Below are 12,270 nucleotides of genomic sequence, written 5' to 3'. Positions count from 1 at the left end.
CTGAGTACAGTTAAAATCTACTCCTTAGAACTTAAGCTGAAGGCCTGAATAATAATGTTTACATTATCTTTTCAGTCAGCCAGGCAGCCCAAGATATAGAGAGATAAAGGTATTTTTAGTTATTTTTAGCTTTTTTTTCATGGATATTGAAAGTATTGCCTGTTAATCAGCTCTATCTTTACTGGACTTTTCCTCTCTTCCAGATTTACCATGTGGTTGTACCTTTTCTTCTGAGTTTTCTACCTGCTTTGTGGATGGGTAAATCTCTTTAATTATCAGGTTGTATTTCAGATGCCCTACTTCAGATTAGAATACAGGAATTGAATTAAGAAAATGTACTAATACGTATAGTTTTCTGTTAGAGTGGTTATCTGCGACACACACCAATAGTTACCCATGTTTTGAATATTGGTCGGTAGTTATAAAATTGTATACAAGTATATCAATCCCCATTTCTTCCTTAGGCTTGCATAGTCTCCAGACTTCACCCTCAATATTAGCATGATTTTCCCTTCACTGAAGTGAGACTATTAATTATTGACAGATTTGTTGGTGAAAGTATATAGATAATCCTTTCATAACCAAAGATTATTCAGCGAAACAAGACATGAAGTATGTAGCAATTCTCCTTATATTCAAGATCAGTTCTGCCAGAGAATCCTGTATAATCCTGACTTATCAGGCTAAACAGGATTTTGGGACAGTTTCTAGGGGATAATGTGTCCTTTCTTATGAACATGTGAACCTGGCAAACTACCATTTGAAGAGTATTAATCAGAAAGCCCATGTTACTGTTCCCTCTAGATTAACGTATACAAGTTATGACAAGGGCATGGGGTAAAAGCATAGTGTGTTCCTTAGTTTTGTGGCTTACATTGTGATAATTCTTCTTAATGCTTGTCATTTTGTAAGAACTCAGAAATGGATGAAGCTGACCTCTTCATTCAAAAAGGAAAAGACAAACTCAATTTTGATTGTATTATGATTGACTATCTTGTGTGAAGATAGAAGGAGGTACCTGTACAGGGAAGAACTGTAAACAGACCAGGTCCGGGAGACTTCCCATACAGAAACATCTTTTTCTCTTCCCCTCTTCCAATTTGAGCAGTTTTGAAACATCTGGGATCTCTGCTAGAAATCTGAAATAGTGCTGCCATTAAAGACAGAAACTGAACCAGAAAGAAAACAGTGTATGTAATATCTAATTGTTACTTATCAAATAGAAACTAAAGGAACGTGGCATGTTCAGGATATCTAAAAGCAGACTTATTTATTTTTTTTAAATCTTTCTTTATTTTATGTGGTGCTGAAGATCAAACTCAGTGCCTCGCATGTATGAGGCAAGCGCTCTACCGCTGAGCCCCAGTCCCTAAAAGCAGATTTATAATACAAACCAACTTCTCTCTCCCCAACCCACCAAGTCTCAGAGAATATTAATGAAATAATCAAAGAGAATGATCCTAGCCACAAAAGTATATGGTATCACTAATGCTAAAAATAGCAAACAACTTCCAACAATGGTAACTTCTGGCACTTGTTAGGATTGGAAGATGATTTGTCCCCTCTGAAACTCATGTTGAAATTTCATTTACAACATAATAGTGTTGAGAGGTGGTGGGACTTTTAAAAGGTGATTAGGTTCTTAAGAGAATTAATGTCTCTCTTGAGTGAGTGAATTTCATTCTTGAAGAGCACATTTTTTACAAAACAAGACTATTCTTTGCATTTTGTTGTTTCTGCATTTGCCAACTTTTTCTTTTATTTTTCCATCATGTATCATGCAACACAAGGCCCTCAGTAGAAGCCAAGAATGTCAGTACCATGTCTCCAGAATTGAGCCAAAGTAAACCTCTATTCTTTATAAATAACCCAGTCTCAGGTATTCAATAAAAAATCGACTAAGACAGCAGTTCTGGAAGATACAACATTATATACATTTCTTAAAAATTGTGAGAAAATCCTTAGAACCAACACTTATACCCCTTCCCCAAAAGTCAGTATGCTGTTATAGAAAGCAAAAGTGGCTGTAAAAGGTCAGCCATATCCTTTCATCTAGAAGGACAGTGACAGAGGCGTAGGGGAATGTTCTAGGAGAATTTCTCACCAAAGATCAAAAGGCAAAAACATAAATTTTATAAACATTGTCCAAACCACAAAAAATTATCTAATGTCCTTAAATCTGCTGCTGTTTTAACAATTAAGGCTTTAGCATCATTTCATTCACCCTACCTTCTAGATAAGATTTATTAACATAGCCAATCATATAATTATTCATCATTTTCAGACATATGCCAGAGCAAAACCCTGCTTTTTAAAGCCCTCCATCAAATCACCTAATACAAAGCCCAGATCTTAATATACATTACTCTGATCCTGTCACTAAGCTGCCATAGGATTCACCATGGTGTGTATTCTCCCTTATTGCAAAAGTAATAACACCCACTATTCAATTATGGACAAACCGTTGGTGGTATTTGGTTGCAGGACACTGACAAGGCCATTGGTTCTTTGAATGGATGTGTTTGCTTCTACAATCTCTTTCAGCTCTAAAATTTTCTGTTCATCTAGGCACTCCAAAGTTGTCAAATTAAACCATTCGTAAGTGGCCAGTTGGTGGTATTTTCTGTGATTAAGACCTCCATGCCCTTACATTAAGTAGCTATGTAATCTTGAGCAAATCATTTAACCACTTCAGCCCTAATATCTTCGGCCATGAAGTCTGAAAAATAATAGCTCTCTGGGAGGCTTTGGTAATAATATTTCATTATTATTAAATGAAATAAGACACAGAAAGTATTTACTACCATTCATGTAATATATTAATTCCTCAATAATTGATATCTGCATTGATTATTATTGTCATGGTTGTTATTTTTCATTACAGTTATATTTGGTTCTTTGAAGCATTTTTCAATCCCTTTGTAAATGGGTTTATACTTTATTCTATATAAATTCACTAATTTCTGCTATCTCAATTTTTTTAAAAAATGGAATGCCTATTAAATATGTTGTAATTTAATACACATTAAATCTATTATCTTTACCCTTGATCCACATTATTTTAAATGTTTTAATTTCCTTAATAATTTTTATATCAGTGAATAAATACAATCTTTAGTTTTCATATTTCTCCTTTATATTTAAGAATGTAATAATGAACAGAATATTCCAGGAAAGAATACAATATCCAATTTAGGGAGGGTTACTTTCAACCTGTATTTTATTCTACCCAGTTGATTACTTTGTCAATACTTCACTCTGATTTTGTTCATTTATTCCTTCAGCTATAAACCTACACATCTTCCCTCTTTCCTTAACTATTCATCACTGCTCTCTCTTCTCCTGATCTCCATCACTTTGGATATGTCTTCATTTCCATCAAATCTAACCCCTAACCCAGACTAACACAGTCTCCTAATTGGCCTTGCTGTTTCCAAAACTTTTGTCTCCCAGCTGTATATTTTTTACCTAATAGTTTAAATTAAATTTTATAAGTATAAATCATATTATGTCACTTGTCTGTTTAAACTTTCCAAATATATCTCAGTAAACCTAAAGCAAAATTCAGGCTCCTTATAATGGCCTGTTGCAGTAATTCACTTGCAGGTCAGCATGGGAAAAGAAAGAAGAAGCAGAGCAATCGAAGCAGCAGCAGAAAAAAAGTCCTTTATTGTGTACAAGCAATCTTTTTATAGTATTGTGAACAAAGAAGGCAGCCTTCCAACATCAATAAATCAGGTCTTTCAGCTAATTAAACATAGCATACAGAAGTTTTACTTTCTAATCAGAAGTGACCCGCTTCTCATGGCTAATCTATTCTCGGCCCGGAGTATGTTGAGCTCTGCTCTTTGTTAAGAACAGATAATAAAATTTTTCTCAGCGCCCTCCTAGCTCACTTGGCAGAACATCCCGTTTGCAGGCAAGTCCTCCCAAGGACAGCAGACACCTCGTTTTCAAGCATGTCCACTGTTACCGTATCTAAACCTTGAAGGAGCCTCTCGTTTGCGAGCAGGCCCTCCCAAGGACAGCAGACACCTTGTTTTCAAGCATGTCCGCTGTTACCTATCTATACCCTGACAGAATATCCCGTTTGCAGGCAGACTCCATCAAGGACAGTAATAGTAATGCAGTTACATCTGATTCTCTACAATGGCCTGTTTGATCTAGACCTATCTCTTTCAGATTCATATTCTAATTTTTTTCTTTTCTCTACATTGGCTGATCTTTGTTAATATATGTGCCCTTTCTTAATCACCCATCTAAAAGTGTCCCTCACACTGATTACTTTCAAACCCTTTGTTTTTTCTTCGTAGCAGCCACTGCTATCTGATATTACATTTATATTTAATATGTCTACATTTTTCACTAGAATATAAATACCAGGAAAAGGGTAGGGTGGAAAGAACTGTGCCTAGCATGGTGGCTGATGAACTGGTTTTTCCCCAGAAAGAATATTCTAGTTTAACTAGCCTTTTTTTTCATATTTAGGGTTTCTGATGAGATTATGTTTCTTCTGCAGAAGTACAAAATTTACTTACTTTGCTTCACAATTTGTTTCCATTTTGCTGATGTCACTTATTTAGAATCAGTTAGATAGTATATCCAAACCTCAAAGTAAAAATTTTAAGTAATCTTAAATGCAATTTTTTACTTGCTCTCAATAAGGTCACATATATAGAGTATATACCTCATATTTACAATTCCTTACCAAGTTTTACATATACAAACAGCATTAGTTACTTCACAGTTCAGTTGGTAGATAAATACCTATAAAAGAAAAGATTCCAATGTCAAGTTATGTAATAAATATTTGAATCATAAATATAGTAAGGACATAGTACATTTAATACTTTTATTCCCCAGAAATATATCAATTTGACCTGTTTGAAGTGATTATAGGAGTTAAATGGGATTTCTTTTCATACAGTTATGTTGAATACAGTTCTTACTGTTCTCTCATAGGAAACTGACCAACAGATCTGTTAATAGTTTATAGTCTCACTTTAATGAAAGGGAATAAACCTGATATTGAGGGTGAAGTCTGTAGACCATGCATCCCTCTACAGGTACCCTCTATGTGTTTAGTGTTGCTATTTCTTCTATGTAAATAATTACATTTGAATAAAACCAAATGGCATTTTAGCATGTACATCAGCAACAACTAGATCTATATTTATAGGGAAAGATGCCCTGAGAATGGAGAACAGCAGGCACAGGACCTCTACCTCTGCTGCCCTATCACAATCTGGGGCAGTGGAAATTGATCTGGAAGGAAAGACCTTCAGCTAAAAGAGAGAGAGAGAGAGAGAGAGAGAGAGAGAGAGAGAGAGAGAGAGAGCTGACCTATAGACTATATGGCCTTTATGTCAGTGATAAGAGGAAGCATCAACTTCTCCCCTGGTGGGATCAGGGACTAGACTACAGTTGCCATATGACATAACATAATCTTAGTTCCACCACCTTCCTGCCTCTTCCCAGTATGTGTATAAGTCTGGGGTTAAAGCTTTGCATTGCAGGTAAGTACCAGGGCAAGCTGGTGGCAGGATTCTCCACACAGTCTCCATAGCTATGAAAACACCAGTCACCACCCTGATTATGTAGGACTGGGATTCAGTTTCTGGGGCTAATCAGGACTTATTGCCTTAAGTACTGGGCCATACTCGTTTTTCAATGGAGCTTTGCTGGAGTAAGAGGAGGTTGACATTCTTTCTGTAAGACCAGTTTATAGAGATCCATGCAGCACAGATTTACCCCAAATTCCCAGTATTGTTAGTAAAAATTAATATCTCCATTTCTAAAGTTTCCATTCCTTTATCAGAATGGTGTATGTTCAAATATTTCATCATTTGCATATCTTCCTTTGTGAATTCTTCACTTATGTTTTGCATTTAACACAATTGATCCTTTAGGAAATCCTTCTTTGCACTTGAACTTTTGGAATATAAAAATCATTTACCTCTTACCTGCCTACGTGGTATATTTCAGCCTCTTTCAGGGTTTCTTTCTACTCTTCTGGACCTCTAATGGTGGAATATTTGAGGACTTGGTTCTGCTCTTGTTTTTAATCTTCCACTACTGAACTTATTTGGTCCCCTGATACAAAAGACCCTCTCTATTCTGATTATTCCTAAACTTTTACCACATTTTTTTCTAAGATCCATAGAAGGACTTACATGGTGTCTGTGCTTGAACATTTAATGGGAATCCTAAACTATCCACGTTCTAAATTAAACTCATTATCTCCCTTTCTCATATCTCCTTCCCCTACTTTCAACTGGCTTCTGTATTGCTTCCTTAGCTCGGTAAACAGCACCATCTATCTTGCAATGGGAAAGACCCAAGAGCTGGTCCTGATTCTTTCTTCTCATTACCTACATATAATTCATCTGCAAAATCAACAATCACCACTTGAGAATACATCTTGCATCAGATATCATTTTTTCCATCCCACTCTTACTGCCTACAGTCCAAGCCATTACCAGCAATAACCTCCTAACAAGCTACTGTGCTTCACACCTTTATCAGCTTTTCTACCTCTGCCTTTTCACAGAGTTGCCTGAGAGGGAGCTTGCTCAACAGGCTTTTTCTATTTCATCAACTTTTGACATTCTGAACTGGACTCTTTGTTGTGGGGAGCTGGCTTTGATTTGTAGATGTTTGGCAGCATCCCTGGCCTCTACTCACTAGGTGCCAATGGCAAAGACCGAGATATTATACTCAAAAATTTCTCCTGTCCGGGTGACACACGCTTATAAATCCAGTGACTCATAAGGCTGAGGAGGAGGATTGTGAGTTCAAAGCCAGTCTTAGCCATTTATCGAGGCCCTAAGTAACTCAAAGAGACCCTGTCTCAAAATAAAATATAAAAAAGGGCTGGGGGTGTGGCTCAGTGGTTAAGTGTCCCTGGGTTCAATCCCTGGTACCAAAAATAAATAAATAAACAAGTAGATAGATGAATGAATGAATGAATAGATGGATGAATGAATGAATGAATATTTCTCCTGACATTGTTAAATTGCCAAACATTTCTCCCTGGGGGCAAAATCAGGCCAGGTTGAGAACTGCTGCTAAAGCTTTTCCTTCCCACCCAAATCAAAACCCAGTTCTCTGTTAGTGTGTAAGATGTAATATGCCTCATCATCTCATCATTCTTCCCTTGTGAATCCTGCTGTAAAACACTGGTCTCCTAGTTTTTCTGTGAACACGTTGATCTCTCCTTTTTCAAGATCTTTGTTTCTGCTCTTTTATTTGTCTTAAATGTTTTTTTCCCCAAAATTCATGGTTTATTCTTTCACTTCACTGATTTCCACTAAAATACCTCTCAAACAAAGAGATCTTCCCTGATCACCCTGTTAAAAACACTGTTTATTTTTTAATATTACCTATATTATTTTTTATGTAATTGTCCTTGTCTGATTTTTTATCATAAAAATATCTATCCTGGCGTGGTGGCACACACTTGTGATCCCAGTGGCTCCAAAGGTGGAGATAGGAGGATGGCAAGTTCAAAGCCTGCCTCAGCAACTTACCAAGGCCTTAAGCAACTTACCAAGATCCTGTCTCAAAATAAAAAATAAAAAGGACTGAGGATGTGGCTCAGTTGTAAAGTGCCCCTGGGTTAAATCTCCAGTACCAAATAAACAATAATAATATAAAATAAAAATATAATAAAAAATCTATTATTTGTCTCTCATGACAATGTAAGGTCCACATATTAACTGGTTCATATCAAAGGGTAAGTAATTAGTATAGATGAATGAATAAAATAATAAGTTTTCAAAATATTTTTTCACTGTGGGAATACATGTGAGGAAGACACACAAAGACATTTTTATCTCTTTATATTTTTATATATATTTATATATTTATTATACTCAGAGGTATGCAAGCAATGGAGTTTTAAAAATATTAGCAATCTACAAGAAAGAATTGTGGAAAAGATGCTATTTTCCACCTATGACTCAGAAAATAGTTCATAAAAATAAGTCAGCTCTCCTACCCCTAAGCTAATCCTATGGCAAAACTACTTCTGCCAGTTTATCTTTTTTGATCACGAAATTGCAGTCAACAAATGCTCATATTTCTGTCATATTTGTTAAGAGCCGAGAAAAGGTAGGTTTGAAAATAAGAGTAGCAATTTTATTTTGCTAGCCAATTAGTGACAAAAACTTCCAAAACGAGTTACCAAAAACTTCAGAATATTGTTCTTTTCAAATCCACTTACAATTATTTATCAAAAGTTTTTCAGCATAATCATTTCTTCCTTGTTATCAAATAATTAGGACAGTGATTCTGTTTCATTTAAATATGTGATGTGTGAAATTCTATAGCAATTAATTTTATGGAACTAACTATCAATGAAAAGCCACTCTTCTATTCATGCTCCTGAGCAGATTAACTGGTAATTTTACTTTATCATTAAAAATGTAATTTCAAACTGAATTTATCTTGATCATATATAGCCTTTAGTTTTTTTTATTGAAAGTCATATAAGTTGTTCAGCAAAACAATTTATACATTAAAAAATATATATTATTGGTTTGCTGTAACAAAACAGTAGTAGCTAACATTAGGATTTAAAGCATATAGTAAACTAATATTCTCAGAGAAGTCTAACAATTTATGCAGTAAAGCTTAATATACATATATATTTACACACACATATGCACACATTTTATTTGAGAATACATTAAATAAATCCATGTTTTATTTTGAATGTCAAAATAATCCTTTGAAAGGCTCATTCCTGAAATGAGTATACATATGAATTTAAATGTGCATATAAAATAGAGACTGTCACTAGGGGGTCCCACTCTCAATGCCACAACAGGTTGTCAAATGCATTTAGCTGAATAGGGAAATGGGAAAGAAGGCATCTCAAACAAGATCTGGTGCCTGGGATGGCATTAATGAAATGTCTTAGAGTCCATACAATGGATGCTTTTCTTTTTTATGTTTTCTTAGTACATTATAGTTATATACATAATACTGGGGTTCGTTTTGACATTCATACATTCTTGGACTATAGTTTGCTCTACTTCAATGCCTAGTACTACTTCTTTCCCTCCCCTTACTCTACCTCTGTTCCCTTTCTTCTACTCTACTGATCTTCCTTCTATTTATTTGCAGTTTTTAAATTAGTGCTTTGTAGATATATATATATATATAAAGGTAAAATTCACAGTAGTGTACTCATGTATGTACATGGAATAATTTGGATAATTTCATTGCATCATTCCTCCCCTTTCCCTGTCCCTCCTCTTGCCCTGTCCATTCCCTTCCTCTACTCCACTGATCTCCCTTGTATTTTTATGGGATTCCTCAATACCACTTCTTCCTTATGTTGGTCTAGTTTCATTCTAGGTCCAGTTTATTTTACTTTCTTCAGTTCCATTCATTTATCAGTGAATGGCATAATTTCATTCTTCTTTATGGCTGAGTAAAACTCCATTGTGTACATATGACATTTTCTTTATCCATGCATTTATAGACGTTTACCTGTGCTAGTTCTATAACTTGGCTATTGTGAATTGCACTGCTAAAACACGAATGTGGCTGCATTCCTATAGCATGCTGATTTTAGATCTTTTGAACAAATACAGAGGAGTGGGATAGCTGAATCATATAGTGGTTTCATTCCTGATTTTTAGAGGAATCTCCATACTATTTTCCAGAGTGGTTGTACTAATATGCTGTCCTACCAACTATATATTCACATCAATTTGTGTTATGTAAAGCTCAATGGCAATGTTTGCAGAAATAGAAAAACCCATGCTAAAACTCATATGAAATTTTAAAGGACCCCAAATAGCAAAAATAGCCCTGAAAGAGAAAAAAAATCGAAGGATTCCTACTTCCTAATGGTAATACACTTACAGAGGTATGGAACTTAAAACAATGACTTAAAGACAGAAGTACAAAATACATACATATCTAGAATACATACAGAACTTCTACAATTCAACAACAAACCACACAAATAACCCGATTAATATGGGTCAATGACTTGAATAAAAATTTCTACAAAAAATGACATATAAATGCCCCAGAAGCATATGAAATGATGCTCAACATCAGTAGTCATTAGAAAAATGCAAATAAAAACTACAGTGAGAGATTACCTCATACCCATTAGGATGGCTGTTATCAAAATGTCAGTGCTGGTGAGAATGTGAAGAATCTGAAAACTTGGGCCCTGTGGAATTATAATATGAGGCAACTGCTATAGAAACCAGATGTAGTTACTAAGCAAACCAAAAATATAACTATAGTATGATCCAGCAATATCACTCCTGTTTATATATCCCAGAGAACTTAAAGCAGGGTCTCAAAGAGATTTTTGTACACTCATGCTCATAGCAGTATTATCGATAATAATAATCAAAAGGTGGAAGACACCCAAAAGCCTATCAACAAATGAATGGATAGATGAAACATGCTACATACACATAATTAATTATTATTTAGCTTTACAATAAAAAGAAATTTGCCACATTTTACAAATGGACAAAACTTGATGGGCTGGGGTTGTGGCTCAGCAGTAGAGCACTCACCTCACACGTGTGAGACCCTGGATTCGATCCTCAGCACCACATAAAAATAGATAAAGATATTGTGTCCATGTATAGCTAAAAAAAATTTTTAAAAAGCCCTTGAGGATATTATGCTAAGAGAAATACTGTATGATTCCACTTGTATGTGGTATCTAAAGTAGTAAAATTCATAAATCCAGAAAAATTGTGGCTGCCCTAGCCTAGTGGAAAGAGCACTTTGGGAAGTTGCTGTTTAATGGGTATAGAGTTTCAGTTTTGTAAGTTGAGAAGAGGTCTGGAGTTCTGTTGTTACATAAAAATGTAAATGTATTTGGTCTAATTCCTAGGTCCTTGATCCACTTTGAGTTGAGTTTTGTGCATGGTGAGAGATAGGGGTTTAGTTTCATTTTGCTGCAAATGGATTTCCAGTTCTCCCAGTACCATTTGTTGAAGAGGCTGTCTTTTCTCCAATGTTTGTTTTTGGCACCTTCGTCTAGTATGAGATAACTGTATCTAAACTGTATCTATGTGGGTTTGTATCTGTGCCTTCTATTCTGTACCATTGGTCTACATATCTATTTTGGTGCCAATACCATGTCATTTTGTTACTATAAATTTGTAGTATAGTTTAAGGTCTGGTATTGTGATGCCTCCTGCTTCACTCTTCTTGCTAAGGATTGCTTTGGCTATCCTGGCTCTATTATTTTTCCAAATGAATTTCATGATTGCTTTTTCTATTTCTATAAGGAATGATGTTGGGATTTTAATTGGAATTGCATCAATCTGTATAGCACTTTGGGTAGTATGGCCATTTTACAATATTAATTTTGCCTATCCAAGAACACGGGAGATCTTTCCATTTTCTAAGGTCTGCTTCAATTTCTTTTTTTTTAGTGTTCTGTAGTTTTCATTGTAGAGGTCTTTCACCTCTTTTGTTAACTTGATTCTATCTATATCTATCTCTCTCTATATATAGATAGATAGATATCTCACAGTTTCTTTATCTGTCTATATACACACACACACACACACACACACACACACACACACACACACCAGAATATCACTCAGCATAAAAGAGAATAAATTATGGCATTTGCAGGTAAATGGATGGAGTTGGAGAATATCATGCTAAGCAAAGTAAGCCAATCCCCAAAAATCAAAGGCCAAATGTTCTTTCTGATAAGTGAATGCTGACCCATAATTGGGGGGTTATGGGAAAAATGGAGCAACTTTAATTGGGCAAGGGGAAAGGAGAGATGGGGAGGAGACATGGGGGCAGGATAGATGGTGGAATGAGATGGACATCATTATCCTAGGATATGTATGACTGCACATAGGGTGCGACACTTCATCCTGTACAACCAAAGAAATGAAAAGTTGTGCTGCAATTGTGTACAACGAATCAAAATGCATTCTGCTGTCATATATACCTAATTAAAATAAATTAATTAATTTTAAAAAATGTAAATGTACTAATCACTGCAGAACTCCACATTTAGAAAAAGTCAAGATAGTGAATTTTATGTCATATTATTATTAGCCCAAAATGTAAAAAAGAAATATCTCGATTACAGATCAGTAACTCGGTTTGCAACTCAGTTAATATAATCTGGGCTTGTTTTCGTCATGACATGCTGGTCTATTACACATAAATTGCTTTCTGTGCAGATAGTTTTCCCCAGTAATGAAATCATGCTTCTTCTTAGAAGTAGAACCACAGTGAATGAGGTTATCA

The sequence above is a fragment of the Marmota marmota genome, unplaced genomic scaffold, assembly GCF_001458135.2.
Source record: "Marmota marmota marmota unplaced genomic scaffold, marMar, whole genome shotgun sequence".
Taxonomy (NCBI): domain Eukaryota; kingdom Metazoa; phylum Chordata; class Mammalia; order Rodentia; family Sciuridae; genus Marmota; species Marmota marmota.
Note: the sequence above shows the minus strand (reverse complement) of the source record.